This window comes from Dermochelys coriacea, chromosome 16, assembly GCF_009764565.3.
Source record: "Dermochelys coriacea isolate rDerCor1 chromosome 16, rDerCor1.pri.v4, whole genome shotgun sequence".
Taxonomy (NCBI): Eukaryota; Metazoa; Chordata; order Testudines; family Dermochelyidae; genus Dermochelys; species Dermochelys coriacea.
The window spans coordinates 4166246-4180236 of record NC_050083.1 but is presented as its reverse complement, the minus strand read 5'-3'; the positions used below and the strand labels follow the sequence as shown (position 1 = coordinate 4180236).

The following is a 13991-nucleotide window of genomic DNA, read 5'->3' as shown; positions in this document are numbered from 1 at the left end:
CACCACTCATCCTTAATTCTGATCATTTAACCCAACTAGGTCAGGAATCCAAGATCAGTGAGGAAGCTGCATTTCTGGGAAGCAGAGGCTTACGGTGTGCACCTCCAAGATGGTTTTACATATGAAATCATCCCATAAGTGTATTTAAATAATTCAGATAAGTGTATTTCCATGAAATTTACACAGCGATTCTTTCTAACACTTATGAGTGGAGCCAATAAATGCTGTAAAAGCAACTGGGGTGATGCGGAACAATCATTTGTTGGGTGAAAGAGACTTGAAATAAAGACAGCTGTTGAAGTGTCCTAGAGGTGTAGATACAGATGTTTAGCTATTCACAGAGGCAATTCCAGGAGAGTGGACAGGATTTCTGCCACTGTCCTTCCTGGTCTTCTCCTTGTTTATGAAAGCAAACTCATAGTTCTGGGACAGCAACACACAGCAGCACGGGCTGTACATGCAGACTGACACTGTCACAAATACTGTAGCTTCAGGGTTTTCAGTGTGAATATTTTAAGAATGGGCAGATTACAGAAGTGGAGAACGGCAGGAATCAAAACCAGACTCCAGGTGCTGGATGAATTTAATCATGATCAGCCCTGTAAGTTCATCACAATGTCCTGAATTAACCTGCAACAGTTACAGATCCTCACAGAAACCCTCAGCAGTGGGCATAACCATGGATACCCTGGCAACTGCAGTCCTAAGTGAGTGAGGTACAGACAGAATAAGGTTCTCAAAGGACATCTAAACACCCAGTTTCTTTTAAAAGAAAGATCTTTACAGATCTAAGATGTATTTTATTTATACTGAAACAGCGTTAGGGCCCCGTTGTACAAGGTGCTGTACAATCATATAGTAAGGCACGAGCCTGGCCCCAGGGGCTTGCAGCATGCTGAGTATCCTCAAATCAAAGGGACACAGACCTGAAGATTTGTTCCTCACAAGACAATAAAATGTCACTGCCATGACTACAGTCCAGGCCGATGGATCATAAATTGTCCTATGGGAATGTCAGGAAACCCCCTCAGGCTCAGTTACAATAACTTCTGGTGCTTTTTTGGCAGATGGCTCATGGAAGTGACCAAAAGTCCCACTGTTGTTCATTACGGAGGGCTAGAGTTGACTAGTAACTATCCCAAAATAGCTGAGGAAAGTATCTTCTTGCCAGGACTGGCAATCTTTCAGGGGACCAAAGTACGTGACAGGTGGGGATGGAGAAAAGGATTCACCATATTCTTGTGGCACCAGATAGAATCCATCATCTGTATTTACATAAAATAATCTAAGGCCTCCAACACGGATGTATTAGTTTTAAAAGAGAGATCTGAAGAAGATAATCCCCTTGTTCTTCTTTGTTTATTATAAGAGATATGAAATGTGAAAACATCCTGAAATTCTTCAAGAGAAAAGGAATCAGTAGACAGTACGAGCTGCAGGATTCTTTTAATTGTTTTTCAGTTTGTAAGTAACAGTGATGAAATTTTGCAATAGATTTAAAAAAGGTTTTTTTAGGGTTACCAAATTTTAATGTTTCCGGAAATGGTCACAGTGCAATTCAGTTGGCAAAGATTCAGGAGTAAAGAAGAACTTGCGAAAAACTGGGGCTAGCATACATTTTTCCCCCTGCTAAATTTCAAGCATTGTTGGAAGATGACGGCTATATCTTTTACTAACTATAAGAGAAGAGACATTTTTTAGCTTCAAAACAAGTATTACTGGCATTTCTGGGACAAACTGATGAATTAGAATAAAAGTTAGAATTTACTAAAACTCTACCTCCTTTATGTTGGAATAAATAGATTTTACAGTCTAGGGAGTTTATATGAAATTTGCCAAGAGTTAATATCTGACTGTTTATGTATAGTAACTCAGGGCTAAACAATTCAATCTGTGTGATAGAGATTTCAGGGGTTCTCTTCATTTGTAAGTGCATATTACCAATTAATCATGTGAGTTAACTGTGATTAATTGAGTGCTCTAGTTGGGAATAATTTTTAGTCACTGCTGAGACTTGAACTCATGTCTTGAGATTTGTAACTTAGTTCACTTTCCCCTAGGTGGCAGGAGATTCTGTGGGGACTTCTAGCTCAGTTTTGTTTCCCAAAATCATGTGGCAGATGGAGCTTTTCACATCATCTTGAGACTGCCTGCAGCAGTGGCCAAAATAACATTATTCACGGTAAATGTGAGACTATGCTGCACCCTGGATAAGTTTGACGGATGAGAGAAGCATTACATAGGGAAGTGGTGGCAGGGATAGCACAAGGTGAAACAAGGTATCAAGTCTCAAAGTCAGAATGGAGGCCTTCATTTCTTTAGCTGGTTTTGAACATGGATATCCAGACTCTGCTCTTATCCACATTGGTGTAAATCTAGCTGGAGCTACTCCAGATTCCTACAAAGAGCAGAATCTAGCCTGATGGGACTTGGCAGAGAGACAAGAAACCCGGTACCCCTGTATTTTTTGGAATACAATCCGAATGATTCTGAATGCCATCGCCATCCCTTGTTTACAGACTGACTCCAAATTGAGGATTTGCCACATCCCTGACAAAGACACAAAAATGTGCTATATCACAGCTTGAAGTGGGAACTTCGGGAATTGCTTCACTACTTCACTGTTAAACTGGTTCATGTGAAAGCTTCTTGATATCAGAAATTTTTCTATGACACTTAAAAGAAAAAAAAAGTGCCATCATCTCCTGATCATAGAATAACAGGGTTGGAAGGGACCTCAGGAGGTCATCTGGTCCAACCTGATGAGTGACTCTCCCTCCCTATTGCCAAGTGCCCTAAATTACACGAGTGCATATGTTTCATTGTGAGACACAATCACAAATTAAAATACATTTCCATATGTTCCAAAGGTTGCAGGGGTTGGCAACCTTTCAGAAGTGGTGTGCCAAGCCTTCATTTATTCTAGTTTAAGGTTTTGCGTGCCAGTGATACATTTTAACATTTTTAGAAGGTCTCTTTCTATAAGTCTATAATATATAACTAAACTAATGTTGTATGTAAAGTAAATAAGGTTTCTAAAATGTTCAAGAAACTTCATTTAAAATTAAATTAAAATGCAGAGACCCCCGGACCGGTGGCCAGGACCCAGGCAGTGTGAATGCCCCGACAGTCAGATCACATGCCGCCTTTGGCACGCGTGCCATAGTTTGCCTACCCCTGTGTTAGGGCAATTGGCCTATGGAAAAGGTGGAGGCTGGAAGAGGATTGTCGCTGGCATGGTGCTGGCTGAAGAGATAATCCTGTGTATTTCCTATGTGTTTCATCACTGCACTGGCTGGTGTGCGTTTGATAAAGTGTGCACATCTTCCCCACTTCATGTATGCTCTAGTTAATGTCAGAAGATGGTAGTTAGATACAGGGCTTGAATTATAGCCCATAAGACACCTAGGGTCCACTCTCCATCAGTGTGAACTATAAGAAAGTTGCGGAATTCAAGAAAGATTTTTGTTTTTTAGTCATGCATGTATGATCCCTTCATTGCATGTCATAATTGAGTTATGAGAGGTCAAAAGAAAATTGGGACTTTAAAAAAGGCAATAAATTGTAAATATTTCACAGCCCCATAAATCAAAAATGATTGGCCTGATCTTTTAAAAATATATTTCCCTTTGGGCTGAGACTAAGCATGAGAAAATTCAGACTGAAAGGGAATTTCTTGGAGAAAGCAATAAATGGCTGGAAATAAAGATGTGGGCTGGAATGTCACCGGCAAACTTAACTATGGAGTCACAGGACTAATACCCTGCATGTGCAAAGGAAGACTAGGATTGTGAGTTTAAACCATAAAATTAATAAGTGAAAACATTAAGGTTTTCTTGCCTGGATTATACACACTCAGGCTATGGTGAATGTAACTGTCTAACTACTAATTGAAACAAATGTGGGGACAATTAATGTTAACTGAAGATTAAGTAAAAAGAAAAGTAGTACTTGTGGCACCTTAGAGACTAACAAATTTATTTGAGCATAAGCTTTTGTGAGCTACAGCTCACTTCATCGGATGCATTTTCCACCAAATGCATCTGATGAAGTGAGCTGTAGCTCACGAAAGCTTATGCTCAAATAAATTTGTTAGTCTCTAAGGTGCCACAAGTACTCCTTTTCTTTTTGCGAATACAGACTAACACGGCTGCTACTCTGAAACCTGAAGATTATGTAAGAACCTTTAATGTGATTCCTGACTTTTATATATATATATTTCAAATTTTCAACTTGATGTTTTATTAGAATAGATTTTGACTTTTAATTTCCTCTTTAAAAAAGTAAGATAGCAGAAGACAGAACAGTTGACTATGGAGTTATGCAGTTGTGATTGGTGTAACTCAGTAGTGCTTTACACATTATACAGTTCAAACTCTAACAGAAATTTCATACTGTGCATGTGGAAAAGTGAACGTTTACACACCTATAACTTCTTGATTTAGTTTTTAAAATGTTCAGACTTAATACTGCTCCCATTCCCTAGTGAGAACTAGCCAAGTGGGTTTTATTTTTCTTTAGGGAGCAGGTTTTTTTAAGTAGTGTGACAAAGCTCTGTCCTTGCCTCCGTGGGTCCCGCATTTCCTGGCAGATTTCGCAAGCCTCAGAGGCTCCCTATGATCCTCCACGTAACCCTTCGTTCTCTAGAGACAAGGGTCACAGTCTACTGAGCCATTTTCATCATAAGCCAGCGAGGGAGGTGAGAAGAAGTTATCCTTCCTTGCACAGTCTCTGTTGTCTCCCAGTCTCAGTGATTAATCAGGGGGCAAAGGTGGGGGAGAGCCCAGGACCACCCTCTACTCCGGGCTCCAGCCCAGGGACCCTAATAGTATCAGCTATGGTAGCTGACCTTTTGGAAACATGACATGTACAATTCCCTGGGCTACTTCCCCCACAGCAGCCCTCACTTCCTCAAGCTCCACTTCACCCTTATCTCAGGGCTTCCTTCCTTCTACCTGATATGGTGTGTACTACTCAGCCTCTCCAACAGCACAACTTCCTCCCACAGCTCCTGACATGCACACCCACCTGACTGACTGGGAGGCTTTTAACTAGTTTCAGCCAGCCCCTGGTTGGCTTCAGGTGTCCCAATCAACCTAGCCTTCTCCCTGCCTTCTGGAAAGTTCTTAATTGGCCCCAGGTGTCTTAATTGACCTGGAGCAGCTGCCATTTCACTTATCCTGGTACCAGGGATTTGTTTAGCCTGGAGCTAATATATCTATCTCCCACTACTCTTCCATAGCCATCTGGCCTTGCCCCGTCACAGTAGGTAATTGCCATGGAAGGATGACCTTACCAATTGCACTAACCATAGAGGAATCACATTACTCTCCGTGCCTGGGAAACATCAGGTCCAACATTATCGTGGAATGTATCAACAAACAAACAAACCTTCACCTTAGAGTGGAACAAACAGATTTTAGACCACTGATATCATGTGTAGACCTATTGTTGTTCTCAGACATATTACAGAACAAAGCACCTCTTGTGATAAATTTTATAGATTTCCAGACAGCTTTTGACAGCATACACAGTGCAGCAAAAATAATTAGAATCATCAAGGATCTATATGATATTGCTGAGTATGCAATCAGAGATGGTTACATCATCTAATGATTTACAGTGGCAACTGGAGGAAGGCAATGTTGTATTATGTTCCCCTAATGTTTGCACCAGTCATTGATTATATCATGAGGAAAGTAACGGCAGAAATCAACCGAGGAATGTTATGAACAAATGATGAAGCACAATTGGATGACCTCATTTTTGCTGATGACATTGTCCTGTTTAGGCCAACACTTTGCTTAATAGAAGAAAAGACCCAGGTTTGGCAGATAGCGCAAAACAAGTTGGTTTTTTCATCAACAAGCGAAAGACAAAATAGATGGTTATCAATGGCCGGAAGGTAAACATTAGAGTGGATGAAAAAACACTAGAAGTAAGTCATTTTACATATTTAGGGAGTGAGATGTGTCATGATGGTGACACCATGCTAATTGTCAAGCAACAAATATCAAAAAGCAGCAAATAAAAACTTGAAAAGTGATTGGCACTGACAAAAAATATACATTTTTAAGATCAGCATCATGTCTATCCTCCTTCATGGAGCAGTCATGGAAATTGACAAGAGAAATTGATAAGAAGATCAATTCATTTCAAAGTAAACACCCATGGTAGATCTTCAGACTCCATTGGAAAGAGTTTCTTGTAACATCAGAAATTCTAAATAGAGCAAACCAATCTAAAGCATCAAATATGGTAAGATGATGTCATATTTAGGATATGCGTTAAGGATGACACCAACACAACTTTCACTGCAAGTGATAATATGGGCACCACCTGGAAAGAGAAAAACAAGAGTGAAACCTAAAGAAATGTTACCCAGAACTACAGAGAAAGAAGCAAAATCCATCTGCATGACAGTCAGTGTGCTCTATGCACACCCCATCCGTGGCCCCACAAAGTTACGAGACCTCCTCCTCAACCTCCTCCTGGCACTGGTCAAGGTCGCCATTCATCAACCAGGAGGAGGATGTTGGACAGGGAAGTGCTCTGTGTCTATGGGGCCTATTTCCGCTCCTCCCTTAAGTCACATATCTGTAGTAGGAAGAGAGCCTGAGACATAAGCCCTTGTATTGTAGGCCTGTTATGAGGCAGACCTGCTTACAGAATCTGGCAAGAACAGGGCTGATATTGCAGAAATACACATTCCTACGAAGTGCTAGTCACAGAGTACTCACGCAAACACATCCCAATATCAAATGGTACCAGAACATCCCGATATTTTACTAACTTATTTGTACTGGGGTATAAAGATATATTTCAGAGGGAGTATCTTTGTCTGGCCTAGGGAGGAACAGAAAGTCTTGCTGTTCACTGAGCTGGTCCATTGTTACGGGCATACATGTATTAGTGGTCTGATAGAGTTTGTGGGATATTAGCACTGTGCTATGTTGACAATAAACCTGTCTGGGTGCCTTTGTCCCTTAACAGATCTTGTGGTCATTGGGCAGTTCGCTTGAGGTCTGCTGTGCCAGCTGTCTGCGCAGGACTGGGGTGGCATAGGGAGGGAACAGACACATGCAGTCAAACATCTATCAACATCTAACCACAGTATCCAGGCAGAGTTCCTCTGGGCCGCATCCACTGACCTCCTGAATGCCTTTTAGGAGCAATGGATGCTGTTCACGGTTCTCTGCTTGGTGTCCCCCTCTGGCTTTCTGCTTTTGACCTTGTGACACTTACTCCTGTCCCTGTTTTCTCATTTATTTTCCCCTGAATTTACTTGAGCCCTGGATTCAGTAGCTCCTCCCCTTAGGCTGGGGGAGGGGCCTTTACAAGTGGGTGGGCTTGCATCCACCTGCCCCCAGGAACTCAATAGGTGCCCCTCCAACAGAGCTGCAGAGTCACCAGTCAGTCAGGCATGCAGCAACAACTCAGCAGCAGCCTATCCTGGAGTAGAGCCTGAGTCAGATGACCCTCAGGCTCAAGTATTTCCCCAGCCTCACCAGGACTGCAGATCAGTCTTTGCAACAGCCCTACCACCTGGCCAGGAACCCTCCTACTGCCTCGCAGTGTATCATATACTCCAGCCTGCTCTTGATCCTGATCCTGTTCCTGCCCCAGCCTTGCCCAAGCCGTGTTCCAGTCTTATCTTTGCCCTATTCTGATCTTACTCCACCCCTGTTACTGACCCACTCTGGCCTTGCCTATGCTTCCTGATCCTCCCTGGACCCTCAAACTCTGATCACCTAGCTTCAACTTTTGGCCTGTATCCGGACCCAGCTCCGATATGGAGTTGGCTTGTACCTGGACTCTGACCACCTGGCTTCAACCCCTGGATTGCACTTGGACTCTGACTCCAGTACTGATTCTAGCTTGGCTATGGACTCTGATCTGGGGTTTGACTCCAACCTGTCCCGGATCTTGATTCTAGCGCCACCTCTAGGCCCAGTCCTGACCCTACATCAGCTCCAACCGCTAGACCTGACTACTGGGAGGCAGTGCCTGACAATTTGCACAAACTCCACTGTACTGGGCCTTAGAGCCTTGATGGAGCACCTGAGTGCTACAGCCCTGAAGACGGCATCCATATTCCAGAACCTCCCAAACCAAATTGCCCAGCTGCAGTTAGAGAACACCTCCTTCTCAGCACAGGTCCCGACTACTCCAGAACCCTTGGGCCCACCCAAGGCAGCAGCCCCAGAATGTGGTCTGAAAAATCCTCTTGCTGGAATGGTTTGATGGTGACCACCACAAGTTCTGAGGGTTTATTAAATAGTGCTGCTTGCTGTTCCTGATGCAGCCATCCTCCAAGACGGACCAGATGAAAGTGAAGCTGGTTATCAGCCTGCTGTTCAGAGAAGCCCTAGGATTGGGCCTCACCCATCCTGGAACAGGCCAACCCACAGTATTCTTGCCAGCAAGTTAAAGTAGCATGGGCTGGATGAATGGACTATAAGGTGGATAGAAAGCTGGCTAGATCGTCGGGCTCAACGGGTAGTGATCAATGGCTCCATGTCAAGTGGAGTGCCCCAAGAGTCGGTCCTGGGGCTGGTTTTGTTCAATATCTTCATTAATGATCTGGAGGACGGCGTGGATTGCACCCTCAGCAAGTTTGCAGATGACACTAAACTGGAAGGAGAGGTAGATATGCTGGAGGGTAGGGATAGGATACAGAGGGACCTAGACAAATTAGAGGATTCGGCCAAAAGAAATCTGAGGAGGTTCAACAAGGACAAGTGCAGAGTCGTGCACTTACGACGGAAGAATCCCATGCACCGCTACAGACTAGGGATCGAATGGCTAGGCAGCAGTTCTGCAGAAAAGGACCTAGGGGTTACAGTGGACAAGAAGCTGGATCTGAGTCAACAGTGTGCCCTTGTTGCCAAGAAGGCCAATGGCATTTTGGGATGTATAAGTAGGGGCATTGCTAGCAGATGGAGGGATGTGATCGTTCCCCTCTATTTGACATCAGATGAGGCCTCATCTGGAGGACTGTGTCCAGTTTTGGGCCCCACACTACAAGAAGGATGTGGAAAAATTGGAAAGCATCCAGTGGAAGGCAACAAAAATGATTAGGGGACTGGAACACATGACTTACGAGGAGAGGCTGAGGGAACTGGGATTGTTTAGTCTGCAGAAGAGAAGAATGAGGGGGGATTTGATAGCTGCTTTCAACTACCTGAAAGGAGGTTCCAAAGAGGATGGATCTAGACTGTTCTCAGTGGTAGCAGATGACAGAACAAGGAGTAATGGTCTCAAGTTGCAGTGGGGGAGGTTTAGGTTGGATATTAGGACAAACTTTTTTCACTAGGAGGGTGGTGAAGCACTGGAATGCGTTAACTAGGGTGGTGGTGGAATCTCCTTCCTTTAAGGTTTTTAAGGTCAGGCTTGACATCCTGGCTGGGATGATTTAGTTGGGGATTGGTCCTGCTTTGAGCAGGGGATTGGACTAGATGATCTCCTGAGGTCCCTTCCAACCCTGATATTCTACAATTTTAATGGTGGGCTGCTTTGAGGACTTCATTTGTTTCTTCTCGCTCGTATTTGATGATCCCAACCAGCTCCATACTGGCAAAGCAGCCCTATAGTTCCTCACCCAGGGTTCGGGACCTGTCTCCACCTGCACAGCCCACTTTCAGCACCTGGACACCAATACAGATTAGAACGAGGTGGCTTAAGTCTACCATTTTCATCGGGGATTGAATGACACTGTCAAATATAAAGGGAAGGGTAAACACCTTTAAAATCACTCCTAGCTAGAGGAAAAATCCTTTCACCTGTAAAGGGTTAAGAAGCTAGGATAACCTCGCTGGCACCTGACCACAATGACCAATGAGGAGACAAGATACTTTCAAACTATGGCCGCAGTTCAGCTCTGTAAGGGCCTTTACCTGGTTTACCAGTTCCCGCAACATAGCCCGGTCTTGAGTAGCCTTGTCCATCAGCAGGTGATTAATTTCTTACTGCAGCTGCACTGCCTCCTTTTGGGCAGCTGCCTGGACACGAGTAGCCTCCTGCTGGGCATCCGTGGCCTGTATCAGTGCCCGCACTACCTCCTCCATTGTGGTGAAAAAAAAATAGACCCTCTTCCCTTTTTTTTTTTTCTTCCTTCCAAACACCCTCCTTCTTCCGCCATGCTTTGGACACCAGATCCCACCTCCAACACCAGCTGTGACAAAGTTACTGCTCTACCTTGGTGGGTCTTGCACTTATTGGCGGATTTGCTCACCTTGGAGCTTTACAGCAGCTCTCAGGTTGGCCATTTTTCTGAACCCACAGTCCAGGTCGACGACTCCTGTGTCTGACCAGGAGTTGGGAGGATTTGGGGGGAACCCAGGCCCGCCCTCTACTCCAGGTTCCAGCCCAGGGCCCTGTGGGATGCAGCTGTCTAGAGCACCTCCTGGAACAGCTGTGTGACAGCTACAACTCCCTGGGCTACTTCCCCATGGCCTCCTCCCAACACCTTCTTTATCCTCAACATAGGACCTTCCTCCTGGTGTCTGATAATACTTGTACACCTCAGTCCTCCAACAGTCCACGTTCTCACTGCCAGTTCCTCACACGCACACCACAAACTGAAGTGAGCTCCTTTTTAAAACCCAGATGCCCTGATTAGCCTTCCTTAATTGATTCTAGCAGCTTCTTGATTGGCTGCAGATATTCTAATCAGCCTGTCTTAATTGTCTCCACAAGGTTCCTGATTGTTCTGGAACCTTTCCTATTACCTTACCCAGGGAAAAGGGACCTACTTAGCCTGGGGCTAATATATCTGCCTTCTATTACTCTCCTATAGCCATCTGGCTCGATCCTGTCACAATACCAATGTGAGATTTCTAAAGATAGTTAGAGCATTCAACCCAAGATTTAAGAATCTGAAGTGCCTTCCAAAATCTGAGAGGGACGAGGTGTGGAGCATGCTTTCACAAGTCTTAAAAGAGCAGCACTCCGATGCAGAAACTACAGAACCTGAACCTCCAAAAAAGAAAATCAACCTTCTGCTGGTGGCATCTGATTCAGATGATGAAAATGAACATGCATTGGTCTGTGCTGCTTTGAATAGTTATCGAGCAGAACCCGTCAGCAGAATGGACACGTCCTGTGGAATGGTGGTTGAAGCATTAAGGGACATATGAATCTTTAGGGCATTTGGCACGTAAATACCTTGTGATGCTGGCTAAAACAGTGCCATGTGAATGCTTGTTCTCACTTTCAGGTGACATTGCGAACAAGAAGTGGGCAGCATTACCCCCTTCAAATGTAAAAAAAACTTGTTTGTCTCAGCGATTGGCTGAACAAGAAGTAGGACTGAATAGACTTGTAGGCTCTGAAGTTTTACATTGTTTTATTTTTGAATGCAGGGTTTGATTGCTTTTTTACATAATTCTACATTTATAAATTCAGCTTTCATGATGAAGTGATTGCACTACAGTACTTGCAATGGGAGAATGGAAAGATACTATTTCTTTTGTTTTTTTACAGTGCAAATATTTGTATCAAAAATAAATATAAATTGAGCACTGTACACTTTGCATTCTATGTTGTAATTGGTTTCAGCATAGCAGCCGTGTTAGTCTGTATTCGCAAAAAAGAAAAGGAGTACTTATGGCACGTTAGAGACTAACAAATTTATTTGAGCATAAGCTTTCATGAGCTACAGCATCTGATGAAGTGAGCTGTAGCTCACGAAAGCTTATGCTCAAATAAATTTGTTAGTCTCTAAGGTGCCACAAGTACTCCTTTTCTTTTATGTTGTAATTGAAATCAAAATATTTGAAAATGTAGAAAACATCCAAAATATGTAAATGAATGGTATTCTATTATTGTTTAACAGTTCAATTAATTGCACAATTAATTTTTTTGATCGCTTGACAGCCCTATTCCCAACAAATAGATGTTTGGTGGCCCCTATGTGTGATATGCATTTGATGAGTTCCAGATCCTATGTCATCAGTTGACCACTAGCTTTGCATTTGATGATCAGCAAATGAAGGGCAGACACTGTCTCCTACTATGTGTTTATACAGTGCTTAGCACCAGGGGGCTACAATCCTGTTTGTGTTCTTTAGTGAGAGCTTCTGAGGTGGAGGCCAAATTTGCTTCACTCAATATAAAATGTTCAAGTTGGGAATGCTGTAGTTGTCACACACTGTGGAAGTGGGCAGAGGGAGTTCAAAAATCAGAACAAAGACTAAAAAACAGAATTTATTCTTTTTTTAAAAAAGGCCTGTGATTTCTGGGCCAATCTCATGATTTTGGGGGTCTGAGTCAGGATTTTTGAACTTCTGAGGTTGGCCAGATTGAGACAACCTTATACCTAACATAGCTGTTTTAGGAAAGTTCTTCCTCATTGTTTGCCCTAGAATTTAAGTAATGATGTTACTTGTTAGAGTAACTGGGGGAGGCACCCAGTGCCCATCCATTGATTTGGGTTTAAAGAAAGGCTACTGGGTAAGCTGGGCTCTGTGTGTCGGGCTTCTTGGCATTTACCATGTGGTGGATGTAGTGGGGTTTGTCCAAGAGCTGGCCACTGGTGGTGCCACAAGCAAAGGGATTTGTTATGGATGGCAGATAACAAAATCCAGCCTGACCTCTTATTTCAAATGGTTTATTTTTTGTATGACCGCAGCACCTAGGAGCCCCAGTCATGGATCAGGATCCATCATGTCAGGTGCTGTACAAACACAATAAAAAGATGGTCCCTGCCCCAGACAGGTGGCAATCTCAGTATAGATTTTCGTAGATCATATGAATCTAGAGATTCCAAGGCCTGAAGGGACCACTGAGATCTACAGATTCATTAGTCTGACCATCCGAATAGCAGAGGCCAGAGAACTGCCCCCAAAATAATTCCTAGAGCCGAACATTTTAAAAAACAGCCAAACTTGATTTTAAAATGGTCAGGTCACCACGACCCATGGTAAGTTATTCCAATGATTAACTATTCTCACCATTAAAAAATATGACTTATTTCCAATCAAAAATTGTCTAGATTCAACTTCCAGCCATTGGATTGTGTTATACCTTGTCTCTTTCCCCTGGGAAATACAGGACAAGAGAAAACAGATGCATACAGGCAGATGGGGAAGTACAAGAAAACAGAAAATATTGCTCAGCATGATGGGAAGTGTGGTTTCAGCAAATTAACAGCCTAAGGTGGGTGTTTTGTTTTGTTTTGTTTTTTGTAAGTATGACAGTAAAGGGAAGTGTTGAGTAGCATTTTGGAGGAGGACAATGAGTTAGTTCTGAGGAAGCTTATGGGGAGCTCCTCCCAAGCATGAAGGGCAGAACAGAAGAAAGCACAAAGGTGCTGTGTGAAAATTTAACAGTGGGGAAATGGAGGTTGCTGTTATAAGCCAATTGGAGGCAGGAGATGAAAATTTGACAGCAGATGAGAGATGATAGGTAGAATAGAATACAATCAAAATGATTTTGAATGATAGACCAGGAAGGGCCATGAAAGTGAGGGAAAGCAGACAGCTGTAGCAGCACAGGAGCTAGCAAAGAGAGCTGTAAACAGGGGAGTTGAGTGGGAGTTCTGTTGGAGGAGAAGGTATTTGTATTTGATTTTGTATTTGTATTATTTGTATGTGTAAGACTTGTAGGGGCTTTGTGCTGGGAGAGAAGTTGAGCCCTGATTAGGGGGCGGGGCTTCTCTGACTAGGGGTCCTATAAAGGTAGCCAGTCAGTCAGGCAGCGGCACAGGAGCCAGCAAACAGAGCTCTAAACAGGCGAGTTTGTGTTGTGGTGCTTGTTTGGGGTTTGGTTTTGCTGTGGGGGATGGTGTTTTGGTGCGGTTTGTGTTTCCCAGATTAACACGATTTAGGGGGGAAGGCTGTGACAGATACGGAGGCAGCAGTGGGAGTGACTCCTGTAGTGGAAGACACATTGAGGATGACTGGATGTGGAAGCTGTGGTATGTACATGATCCTGGAGAGGGGACCTGGTAAGAGTTTTGTCTGCATGAAATGCCATCTGATAGAGCTGAT

At 43.6% G+C, this 13991-nt stretch overlaps 1 protein-coding gene and 1 long non-coding RNA gene across 26 annotated transcripts in view; both read right to left on the bottom strand.

Annotated features, from left to right (window-relative positions):
• The window catches only part of ZNF618 (zinc finger protein 618), a 325372-nt gene that overhangs the window by 66519 nt on the left and 244862 nt on the right, over positions 1 to 13991 (bottom strand). The window lies entirely within an intron of this gene.
• LOC122456940 lies at positions 2685 to 4741 on the bottom strand. Its single transcript, XR_006276120.1, has 2 exons — positions 4166 to 4741; positions 2685 to 3921 (listed from the first exon to the last, which is right to left on the bottom strand). It is a non-coding gene; the product is annotated as an uncharacterized LOC122456940 (long non-coding RNA).